This window comes from Notechis scutatus, unplaced genomic scaffold (genome assembly GCF_049901735.1).
Source record: "Notechis scutatus isolate UNSWTSFEM ecotype Mainland unplaced genomic scaffold, rNotScu1.2 NSCUSCF64, whole genome shotgun sequence".
In the NCBI taxonomy this organism is placed as follows: domain Eukaryota; kingdom Metazoa; phylum Chordata; class Lepidosauria; order Squamata; family Elapidae; genus Notechis; species Notechis scutatus.
Window position 1 is genome coordinate 127,797 of NW_028263168.1, and position 12,809 is coordinate 140,605.

The following is a 12,809-nucleotide window of genomic DNA, read 5'->3' on the forward strand; positions in this document are numbered from 1 at the left end:
TTTGGAGCAGTGGAGGGAGGCCTTTGTCCAGCAGAGGAAGGAGCCTCCTTCCTGGGGAGCAGAGCTGCTCAGGCCCCCCCCCGAATGTCCCAGGCCTCCCCTGCCCGCCTCTCCTCCCACTCAGGGCTGGCCAAAGGGCCGCAGAGGGAGAGGATCCGGCCCTTCCTTGGCTCCCAGGGCAGGAGGAGGCTCCGAGGTCCTTGGCTTCTTTCAACAGGCTCTCGATCCCTTCAGTGCTGGCATCTGCTGAGGGCTCTGACGAAAGGTGGGGGCTGCTCTCTGCCTGGAACAACCTGTTTCTCCCTTTGGGGAAATATAACGATCTTCCCTCCTTAATATTCCTCAAAGTAGCCCATTCTTCTAGGAGGGGGGGCTCTTCCCTGACAGAGTTCAGTCTCCCCTTCCCAGATGGTCTCAAGGCAAAGAGGGAGCAGCCATCAGTCAGAGGAGCTTGGACTGGGATCCCTGCAGAGAGGAGGGGTGGGGCTAGATGGTCTCAGGGTCTCCTTCACATTTAGAAGCTAATCACAAACCCACACATACAGGAATTCATTTGGAAAAGAAGACAGCATTTTCAAGGGAGCAGCGCTAAATATCCAAACGCCCTGGAATCTCCTCTTTGGAGCCTGGTTCCCCGAGTCCTTGAATGGGGCGGATCGGCTGCGATGGTTCCCCTCCTTCCCCTCCGGATTCCCCCTCCAAAGGACCTCAGATGAAGGGATCCACGGTGACCCTCGGAGGCCTCTGGTTGCCCACAGGCAGAGGAAGGCAGAGGCTGATGGCTCTGCCCACCTGGGAACAGGGCTGTTTCCCCACCACGGTCCCTTTCCTCCATCACATCCCACAGGAAGGGACACCCGGCCACCTCACAGCCCAAGAATGCCCAATTCTGGTACCCCACCTTAATTTGACCCCCTCCCCCCAAGTTTTACACCCCCAAACAATAAGAGCCGTGGTGGGACTAGAACCCAGAGCCTCCTGGGGATTGGTCCACCGTCCCCCCAGGAATGCATGGAGCCTGTGGGAGGATTAGAATGCAGAACCTCCCGGACGGTGGATGAAACTCCCCCACCTGCTTTCAGGCCTAAGGTGGGACTCGAACTCCTGGTCCTCTGCTGATCGGCTCAGAGCCACCCAGTTGGCTTCGATGTGGGATTCAAGCCCCCCCCCCGTTGGTTCCTTCCCCCCCGCCAGGCACCCCCGGCCCCTCCCCATCCGAGAGACTGGGGGGGCAGAGAAGGCCGGGGGTCCTTTCAGAGCATTTGGGGGGGGGAGTTGGGAGCTCTTGGCAGGGAAGCAGGTGGGGGGGGGGGGGTGACACTTGACCCCCCTCCCCCCAAGAGAGGGTGGACTCTCCCCCCCTGCTCTCTTTTCCTTTCCTTCTCCTTCCCGTCTTCCCTTCTTCTTCCTTTTCCTTTCCTTTCCTCCTATTTATTTCCTTTCCTTTCGTTCCAATCCTGCCTTCAAAAGAAAAGCTCCTCAGGGGAGTCCGAGTTCCCACGGAAAGACATTGTTCCCACGGGTTGATTGTTCTCCCTGTCAGAAAGTTTCTCCTCCTTTCCAGGTTGAATCTCCCCCTTGTTCAGTTCCCATCCATTGTTCTTCCTTGTCTGGCCTTTGGGGGCTTTGGAGAATAGCTTGACCCCCTTCCTCCTCCTCCTCTCTGGGGCAGCCCCTCCAATATTGGAAGGCTGCTCTCCTGCCTCCCCTGGTCCTTCTCTTCCCTAGACTAGCCAGGCCCGGGTCCTGCAGGCCCTACAACCGTTCATCGTAGGTTGAACCTCCGGCCCCCTCATCCTCCTGGTTGCTCTTCTCTGCCCTCTTTCTAGAGCCTCAACAACACCTTTTTTATAGTGTGGCGACCCAACCTGGATGCAGGACTCTAGGTGTGCTCCTACTAAGGCTTTGCGGAGTGGTATTAGTAGCCCTGGCCCATTGGGCCTCCCTCTGCCCCCCTCCCTTCCTGACCCCCCCTCCCAGTTTCTTCCCCCCAACCAGCCCTCTGGGGACCCAGGAGAGGATTTGGGGGGAGGCCTCCCCCCCCCCAGCTCTGGCTTTGGCGCTCAGGGGCTCAGCCGGCCCGAGGAGGGGCAGGAGGGCCAGGGGGAAACTCCGGGGTTTAAGAAACCAGGAGGGACTCTTTTATTCAAGGGGCCAAAAGAAGAGAGAAGGTTTCACCCACAGAAGGCGGTGAGAAAAGGATGAGAAATAAACCACCCCAACACCATTCTTGCCGCAGCCGAAGGGCTCCACCCTGGCGATCAGTGGGGGACGGAGGCCGCAGCCAGGTGGGCCTGCCCCCCACGCGTGAAGGGGCCTCCTGACGGGCGCTGGGATACCAGGAGTGCCAGGCGACCCTCCCTCAGCCGGCCTCTTCCCTGCCCCCGGGGCCAGATTGGCCTCCGCGTCTCTCAAGCAGCCACCATCCCTGATGCCGAGGCCATTTAAGATGGAGGCACCTCCGGCCTCCTCCCAAACCTTTCCCCTCGGAGTTTCCTGGGAGGAGGAAGTTCACCCCTTCACGGTTAGCAGGCCAGCTCCCCCGGCTGCCGCCTCTCCCGCCCTCTCAACCCAAACCCCTCCGTGTCCCCCTTGGCCAGGGGAGGTTTCCCGCCTCCCGTGGGGAAGATCTTCTCTGCCCCGGGGGACATTTTCTCCTTCTGCGGGCCCTGATCCGGCTTTGGCTCCGAGTGGATCTCTATATGGCGATCCAGAGATCCCGTCTCTGCGTCTCCCCTTCAGGGCGTCTCCCTCCGGGAAGCCAGGGGAGCCTCTCCTTCCCAGTCCTCGCATTGCGACGGTTTCTCCCTCCTGCAGCCTCTTTCCTGGGAGAGGAGAGAGAGAGGAGGGCTCCTCCTGGAGACCTTCCCACTCACCCTGCAGGGATCACCTGGTTGCCTCCCGAGGGGATCCTCTGGTGGGAAGGGAGGGATCTCCTCTTCCCTCCCATCGAGGGCTGAAATGGCTCCTCCTCCGGGCGCTCTGGCCGCTTTCCCTCCGGCCTTTGGGGTCCCCGTTGAGATGGAGGGGCCTCTCCTCCCGGCTGACGTCCAGTTCCTGGCAGGGTTTGGCTCTGAGTAATTCCCACCCACTCCTGGACACCAATAGAGAAACTCCCATGGAAAGACAAGGGGGAGAGACCCGTCCGCCTCCTTTGGGGGTCTCTCTGACCCTCCCCCCGATTTCTTCCCCTCTGCTGGGACTCGGGGGACCCTGAGCGGGTTTCCCTCCTGCCTCCGTCCAGACCGTTCCAGGCATCCTGGCTGGGCCTGTCGGTCAGCAGAGGAGCCGCTTTCTCTCTGGCCCCAAGTGGGCCCCCCTCCCGTCAGACTCGGGGAAGGAGGGAGGGGCAGGAAAGACGGGGCTCAGGGGGAAAAGTCTGCAGAGGGGAGAGAAGGGAGGCCTGGAGGGGCCTTTCCTGCCCCCCAGAAGCCCCTCTTGATCCTGGGAAGCTCCCTCCTCCCTGAGCTGGGGCCCCGTCCAGGTTCCTGCCCCTCCACCAGGGGAGACTTTGCTCCTGGGAGCCCCCCACTTGGCTCCTCTCTCTTGGGGGGACAATGGCGGCCCAGGAGGAGAGACCAGGGTCCTTGTCCAGGCGCCGGGGGAGTCGCAGCGCTTTGGGTGGGGGCAAAACCTCCGGTTGAACCCGGCAGGAGCGAATGGGGGCCTGTCTGGTTTGGGACTGAATCCCCTTGGAGGATGGATGGGGGGGCACTGGCCCAGACCCCTCCACACCCAGGGCCTGATCTGGGGGTCCTTCCGGGCCCACAACTCCTGCCGGAGGAGCAGGGGGCAGCCGTGGTTGGGGGCTGTCCCCTTTCCTGGGCCACGTGGCTCCCTTCACGGCCCCTCATGCCCTGCTCACCTCCAGGACGGACTTCCACAGCGCTCTCTCCGTGGGGCGGCCCTTGGAGAGCGTCTGGGGACTCCAGCTGAGGCAGCTGCCAGGACAGCCGAGTCTCTGTTCAGATGGCAGGTGGGCCTCCACTCACGATGCTTCATTTAGTGGCCGATCAAAGTCACAATGGCCCTGAAAAAGGGACTTTTGGCCATCCCACACACTTACAATTACTGCAGCAACCCCATGGTCACATGATTTGGCAGCTGCCTCCTATTTATGACGTTCGTAGTGTCCCGGACTAAAGGGGTGGCCTTTGAGGACCTTCTGGCAAGCAAAGTCAGTGGGGAAGCCAGATTCATTTCAGAACCATATTGCTAACTTTAACAACTGCTGGAAGAAAGGTCGTAAAATGGGGCAAAACTCACTTAATGACTATCTATTATTTGGCAAGAGAAATTCTGGGCTCCATTGTGGTCGCAAGTCAAGGACCCTCTAGAGGCTCATTCAGAGGCCTCCTTCCCAATCGGGGCAGCCGCATTGAGCCCAGAGACCCACAATGGCGCCCAAAGGCCCAGAGTGCGACTGGGACAGGAGGGGAGGAAGGGAGGCAGGTGGGGCCTCCTGGGACTTTGCCCCCTTCCTCACCTGGGCTGGGTCCCCACTTGGATCCCCCAGGGAGACACACACACACGGAGTGTGGCTGTTGGGGGGGCTGTGCAGGGTCCCTCTTGCCTGGGGGATCCCCTCCATGCCAGCCTCCTCCTGGCCTGGGAGCCGGGGGGGGCAGAAGGGCCGGATCCTCTGGGGCCCTTTGGCCAGCCCTGAGCCCTGAGCCAGGAGAAGGGAAGGGAGGCCTTTGCTCCATCCGGTCTTGGCCCCAAGAGAGGCGGGCAGGGAGGCCTGGGACAGGCGGGGGGCCTGAGCAGCTCTGCTCCCCAGGAAGGAGCCTCCTTCCTCTGCCAGACAAAGAAACCCATTTTGATCCGGATGGATAAAGTAATTTAAGTATCTTTTAAGTCTTTCTGCCAATATTGAAGCATTATAATCCAAATTTAGCAGGTCTATAGGTCTATAGTTCTTGATTTGCTGTGGGTCGGCATCTCCCTTCGGCACAAGTCTAATATATGTTTCTGTCCATGATTTGGGTATAGCTCTTCTTTAACATAACTTCATTCATCACTTCTAATAATGGAAGATTCAATAATTCTTGTAGTGTTTTTTTAAATTCTGCTGGGAGTCCGTCTGGTCCTGGCATCTTTCCATTATTTTGTCTTTTCAATGCTTCAGTCAACTCCATCATTGTTATCTTCCCATCTAACATAGTTTCAATATCTTTGGGTATCTGGGGTAAATTTGCTTCTTGTAAGTATTGCTTAACACTTACCTCTTCTACCTTCTCTCGTTCATACAATTTCCCATAGTAGTCTTGTATAATTTTTTCTTCTCTTTATTACCGTTGTTCATCTATTAGCTCCATTATTTTTCTTGATTGTCTCTCTTTTCTCAATTTATATGCTAACCACCTGCCTGGTTTATTTGCATCTTCAAAGTAATTCTGTTTAGCACTTCTAATTTTTTGAGCTAATTCTTCTTTTTCCATTCATCCCATTTTATGTTTAATTGTGTCCATTTTTATTTTAATGTCTCTTTTTTGTGGAAGCTTCTGTAACTCTTTTTCAAGTCTCTTGTAGTCATCCTCCAATGTTTTGAAAGTCTTTCTCTGTTTTATATTTCTTTTCCTTGTGTAGTCTATTATTAAGCCTCTGGCATAGGCCTTCATTGTATCCCAAAGATTCTGTAATTTTTATTTTTATAAAAAAAAGGTTAGTTCTTTTTCCATTTTCTGCACAAAGTCTTTTTCCTTTAATATCGTATTGTTTAAAGTCCATCTAGATCTTCTCTTTTGTCCTTTCCATGTGACTATTATTGGGTTGTGGCCTGCCCAAGTACTTGCTTCTACCTTAATTTCCTGTATATTGGGAATCAATTCCGTTGACATCCATAACATATCTATTCTAGACCACGATGCATGTCTATTTGAGTAAAATGTGTATTGTTTATTTTTAGCATTTCTGTCCTTCCATGCATCTTTTAGATTTATTTCTTCTGCCATTTGAAAAAAAAGTTTATGGGAGTGTCTTTCTACTTCTCTTTATTGTTTTCTGCTTTTATAGTCCATTTTCCCCTCAATTATTCCATTGAAATCTCCCATCATACATGTATTAGTATAGTATATAGTCCAATTCGATTATTTTCATATGTAATTTCCTATAAAATTCTTCTTGGTTATCATTTGGAGCATAGATTGCTATCAAAAGTATTTTTAAGTCATTGTCTATTATTTCTACCATCAGTATTCTTCCATCATCATCTGTATAAATCTGTTCCGCAGGAATTGTATCTTTAATATATAGAACCACTCCTCTTTTCTTACATCGTGTCAACGCAGTAAATATTTTCCCTAATTTTGGTCGTGCCAATATTTGTTCATGCTGCTTTTTAATATGTTCTTCTTGTAGGCAGATTATGTCAAGTTTTAATTTCTCTAATTTGTGAAATATTTTCCTTCTTTTAATAGCTAAATTAAGATCATTTATATTAATTGTAATCAATTTTTTCTCTTCCATTTTTATACTTTATAGGAGGGATTTATGGCTCTAGTAGATCTTGGTTCTCGTTGCTCTCTAGGTTCACCGCCTACTGCACCACCTTCTTTTTCAGTTCCAACCAGACATTCCTCTTGAAATTCAATTAGTGACTCTTCTTATGTCCTCCTCTTTCCCTCCAAAATATTCTGTGTGGAAAAGCTCAATTCTGTGTCTTTGCTCCTGCCATATAAACATGAGGCCTTCTGGTATCAGCCATCTGTAGTTAACGCCTTTCCTGAGTAACATTTTAATCAAAAAATGATATTCTCTTCTTATTTCTCTCACTCTTCTTGGTACCTGTTTCAGAACCACAATTTATTTATCTTTATATTTTGGTGTTTTTTCTCTTGCCCTTTTCTTCTTCTACATTCTGGAATCTAAGATAAAACTCTGACCTGTCCATTTCCCATCCCAATGAGCTCTTATCCTTTTCAACCACATTCAATCAAGTATCAATATCTCCAATTTTCTTTTTTCTTTTTTTTAAACAAACTTTATTCAGTTTTTCACATTAAAAACAAAAATCTCTTTTTAGTGGACAACATATTTCCGGGTCATCACCTTTACATACAAATATGACAGCAATTATACATTGATATATGCATACTTAATTCTATTATTACCTTTTCCATTCCAAATTTTCAGTAAGGAGAGAAAACATTAATTCTAGCCTCTTTCATTAATCTCAATCAAAACATCTTTTTATATCATTTCATTTATTTCAAATATAATCCTTTGGATATTTATTTTTGAAAATAAAGATAAACAATTTGTGTTTGCCTAATAATAATAATAATAAAGTTTAATTCTAAATTCTTTCATTAATCTCAATCTAAACATCTTTTTATTTCATTTCAATTATTTCAAATATAATCCTTTAATATTTATTTTAAAAATTAAAAATAAATATATATTTACCTAATAATAGTAATAATGAAGTTACCAAAGTCTCTCCTTGCTTTTAATAGTCTATATTAAACTTATTAATTTAGCTGGTTCTTTAGTCTGTCATATTCCCTTTCCATTACACATTTTTTTAATGAATTCTAAATTAATACAAATTTTAACACACACACACACACACACACACACACACAAATAAGAACAAGTATAGGTTTCCCCTCTTTTACTATTTTGAGTGTGACATCTTAATGATTAGAATATACCTTTATTCCCTCATCTTAATTCCCAATAAACCATTAATCATTACATCTTTTCAATTGGATTCCACAGCATATTCCCCCCCGCCTTTAATAAGAGTTATCAGTTTCTATATTACCCTATTTTCTAAATATTTTTAATTGCAGAAATATTCTTATTACCCCTTGTCACCCTGCAGAATCCCCTTTTTAATTCATCAACCATTATCTCTGAAAAAACAATTTCTTTTCAGCATTTTACTAGTTCTGTGTTTCTTTCGTTTCACATGCCTGTTTCTTAAGGCTTCTCCTCCCCCTCTTTTCCCCATATCTTTTCTCATTCCAGTTATATCCCTCTCTTTCTTAATATCTTCCTTTCCCCTTTTCTGCTGAGTCTTCCTGCCTTTCCTGACTTCACAGGTATTCCTTCTTTTAATTGTAAAGAAACAATTTCCTTTCAACATTTTACTATTTCTGTATTTATTTATTTCATATGCCTGTTTCTTGTTGCTTCTCCCCCCTCTTTTCCCCATATCTTTTCTCATTCCAGTTTATATCCCTCTCTTTCTTAATATCTTCCTTTCCCCTTTTCTGCTGAGTCTTCCTGCCTTTCCTGACTTCACAGGTATTCCCTCTTTTAATTGCCTTCTTAAATCTCAACTTTTAAACCTTCCTTCTTTCCCCACTTCTTTGTAGCGTTCTTTGTGTTAATTGTCTATTTAAAATGTCTTCTCCTTGAGTTTATTCCTCCTCCTCTGAAAATCTTTCTTCTTGTTCTTCAATCGCCATTTCCATTTTTTCTAGCACAGAGCAAAGTGATTCGCCTCTTTCCTGTAGTAATTCTCTCATATTTTTAAGTTCCATTTTTAATTCCCGAAGAGATATCATCATTCTTATATTTTATGACCATTAAAGTCCACAAAAAGAAGCCACTTTTATTTTCCTTCTTTCTTCTTTCAGTTTTTTAAGGTTCTCAGTTATTCCAGTCCAGGGTTTATACCAAAAACGTCAATCAGTCCCACAAACAGTCTTTCCTTGCTTTTTCCTTTATTCTGGTTCTGCTTTCACTTTCTAAAGTTCTTACTTTGTTTCAATATTTCTGTAATGTTATATCCACACCAGTTCATTCAAAAACAAGATGCTTTCCCTTTTATTTAAACCAATTTTTATCAAAAGGTGACACTCTCCATTATACAAAGTCTTCACCTTTTCCCCCTATTTTTTTATTTAAGGTTTTTCGAACCTCAATATTCCAGCACAGGCCAGTCTCCAATTTGTAAACTTTGTTATTATTATTCTTTAACAATCTTAAGTCCAGCTTTAGTTTTATACTTGTGAATTCCCAAAATATTTTAGTCCAATTTTAAATCTTTAATTCCAGCTTCTTCCTTTCCCGGTTCAAAGCCCCATTTAGCTGTCAGAAATATTTTCTTTTTTTTTCTCTGTCCCTTTGTAATTTCGCCACTCACTTTTCTTTTCTTAAAAATTCTATGTTATCTTAGTCCTGGGGTACTTTTGTTCAGTTAAATTGCTCAGTTGTCCCAGTTCAGATGTTATCCACCTCTTTCTTCCCTCCTGCACAAATCTTAGTCCAGCTGAATCGTCCTCTTCGGGGTGGCCATATTAGACCACCGCTGCAGTTGTCTTCAGGAGGAAAAAACCAAGCCCCGGGGGGGGGGGAGATGCGGCTCCCCACAATCAGGCTTGCTGCTTCCTCTTACTCCGCTGCCCCTCCAAGGCAGTTTCAGCCCCTAATCAAAATGATTGGGGCTCTCCAACGAAAGAGCACGGGCGATAGCTGCAGAGAGTTGCGATCTACCGCCTGTCGGTGAGGAGGCTCCGCCTTCTTCCAATATCTCCAATTTTCTTATCTCTTTGTATATCCTGTTCTTCAATTTTCTGGAATCTGTCCTCATATTTAATCATCATCTGGTGAATATTCTCAACTTTTTCATCTGTCCTTTCAGTTCTTTGTTCAATATTTTCAATTCTCTTTTCAATGTTCTCTGTTCTTACTTGTATCTTTTGAATTCCTTGAATAATCATCTGTAATGTCACTTCCTTATCTTTTTCCTATTGCAACATCATTTGTATTGATCATTGTCCTCCAGATGGTGAAGAAGAGGATGTTGGTATCAAAGAAGCAGTAGTTGTTGTCTTTCTGCTCATCTTCCAAAAAAAAAAAAAAAGGCAGCAAAAAAGAAAAAAAAGAAAAGGGAAAAAAATCTTCAGGTTCTTTTGTACCTTAATCCAATCACTTCCACCTATTTAAAAATAGAACTGAAAAAGAAAAAGGAACCAGAAAGGGAACATTAAAAAAAAGATTGAAAGGAAAAAAAACTTCTTTCAAGATATAAAAAAGAAAAAAGAAAAGAGCTATAAAAAAAGAGAAAAAAATTCAAATTCCTTGCCAGTAGGCCACAGTCCAACTAAAAAATGTCTGGATGGGGGGGGGGGGACAAAAAGGAAAAAAGAAGGCCAGCTGAAAGCAAACTGCCACCATATGATGTCCAAAGCTCTTTCATCAAGTTTCAAACCAGATTTGTAGTTCTCTTTTCAGGGTCACCACAATCTTCTTTCTTTCACTTAAAAGTCTTCAGACTCCAGCCATTAATAGTTCGAAAGAAGAGCACCTGTGTAAACAATGTCCATGCTCATCCAGCTATCTTCTCAATACACAGGCTCAGAGACCTTGACTACAAGAAAGAGAAAACAATGCATCCAAGCCTCTGGGTGGCAGCGTTACTTATTTCCCTCTACTTTCACTCCCCCCCTCCAATCCAGCACCAAAAAAAGAGAAAAAAAGGCTAATAAAAAGTATTAAAACGTTGAGGAATTAAGTAAAAAGAATAATCTTAAACAAAAGAGACCTTTTTTAAAAAAGGAAAACCAGTCCAGTTTAAAAGGGGGAGTCTATTACATAAATTCCAACCATAAAAAGGAGGGGGGAAAATCACTCAGTTTAATATCGGCTCAATCTCGCCGCTTAATCACTTCTATCTTCATTTTTAATTGCAGTTTTAAAGTCTTTAGGTTGTTCTCTTAAAAAAAGTATTAGTATACAATTTGTCTCACCAGACCAACACACTGTCTCCACTTTCTTCCATTCTGGAGCTGAACCAGCTTCAGCAGCTTGATGGCTGCCTCTCCGCTGGTGGCAAAAAGGGCTTCTCCTGAATTGACCAGGGACTTTGCGATGTCCCTGGGATCAACAGGATGTGCCCTTTTCAATCACCATCTCTATGGGACAGTTTAGGACCTTATGGACGGTCCAGCAGCAAAGATATGGACGACGATCTGGAAGCATCAAGATCACCTGTTCTATCGCCACGACGCCAGCCCTACCCTCTCCGAAGAAAAGAACTTTTAAAAGTGGAAAGTGATATAGAGCGCCACCAAATGGTTAAAGACATTTTTCCTTCATGATTTTATGGAAAATCACTGGTCTTATAATTGCTATGAGATAAAAGAATAATAAAAGAACAAGAATGCCGGAAACTTAAAAAAGGGGGGGAAGAAATTGTAGTAATAGGATAAACGAATGCAATATCTGGGACTGTTGGATGTTGATTGTGATAAAGAGACAGAAGGATTAATAAGGTCAATAGAGACAAAAGGAGACCTTTGGCAAGGATCGCAACAAAAGACTTTGAATTTTAATAACTCAACTGATTAAGCAAAATGGAAGAAATAAGCAAAGACTTTAAGTCAGAATTGCAAACTGTAAGTGGAATGCTGAAAGAAAGAAGGGAATTATTGGACATACTGGCAAAAAAATAATGGCGATGCATTATAGAAGAACAAAGAAATCTCAGAGAGGAGGAGGTAAAGTTAGAAGAAAGTGACTCAAATGAACATGGAGAACAAGAGATATCGCCAAAAGACATTAAAGGAACTAAAACTATGACATTGATGACAGAGTTAATAAATAAAAGAGAAAACGCTCCCAGGATTAAGCAAAAGAAGAAGAAATTCTACAAGAAGAAACTTCAAAAAAGAGAACAGGACAGGGCGGGGGAGAAGATGGGTGACTGGCAGATGGAAATTAAAAGGAAAGATTGGGAGAACTTAGAAAAGAAAACTAGCTAAAACCAAGAGAAATGACAAGGCTGAGAGATTTAGAAATAAGGGTTAGATAGGATATAAAAGGGGGATGCCGGGTTCTGGTTTGTCAGGCTTCGGAGGCAGCAGGAATTCGCCTTTGTGCACGATCCCTGCTGCGCTCGCTGCCGGAGTGCCTTTGATCCAATTGGATTGGGAGGCTATAGTTATCCTGTAGGGATAACTGAAGAGGGGAGATCCGGGCAGGGGTCTGGGGATATCGCACCCCCCCTTCCCCAGCCGGCTTAACTCCCTTTTCCAAAGGTGGTGGAGCGGCGGTCAGCAATGGCCGCCACAAAGAACCTCTCAGCCGGACAAGTTTTGTGCAGGAGGAAGTGAAGAAAGTGAAAGCTTTTGGCTGAACCGGGATGACAATCCACATCTGAATACCCTGGAACTTTGGCCCCTTATGTGATATATTGTTTCCCAGAAGATCGTAAAGCTGCGGTTGAAAGTGAATGGGAAAGCTTTTTTTTTCCTCCTCACTCTCCTTCCCTAGGGAGACAGCAGATGGAAATCGGAAATACCCGCTTTGGCAGCAGAAGGTACTAACTTTGAAAATTAAAGCCAAGGGGATATTAGATTTCTAAACACTGACATTTAAAAATTAAAATCTTTTTGCTTTAAGTGGGAAGGAAGAGAGGTAAATGATTTATACCAAGGTTTGTTGAAGGAGATTGCTTGGAGTTTTATAAGATCAGAGATTAAATTGCAATAAAACTTCCAAAAAATACTTTGGAATTGTGTAATTGAATTCTACCCCATTTGACAAGGAAGGAAAGGAAAAAGTGAAGGGAAGTTATAAAGGCTAAAAACAAGATGCTAATAAACAGTTTTTTTTTTCAGAGATAAAGGGTAAAACATAATCTAAAAAGAGATTCTGCAAAAGTACATAAGATTGTATTGTAGTATTTGTATTTGAAATAGAGTTAGAAAATTGGAATAACATATGTGTTAATAGAATATTGTAGGGAATGTGTAAAATGTCTAAGATTTAATTAATAGAGTTTAATTAATTAATTTGTTATGGAACATTATTTTTAATATACTATAAGCTCATTATGTTTTATATTTTAAAAT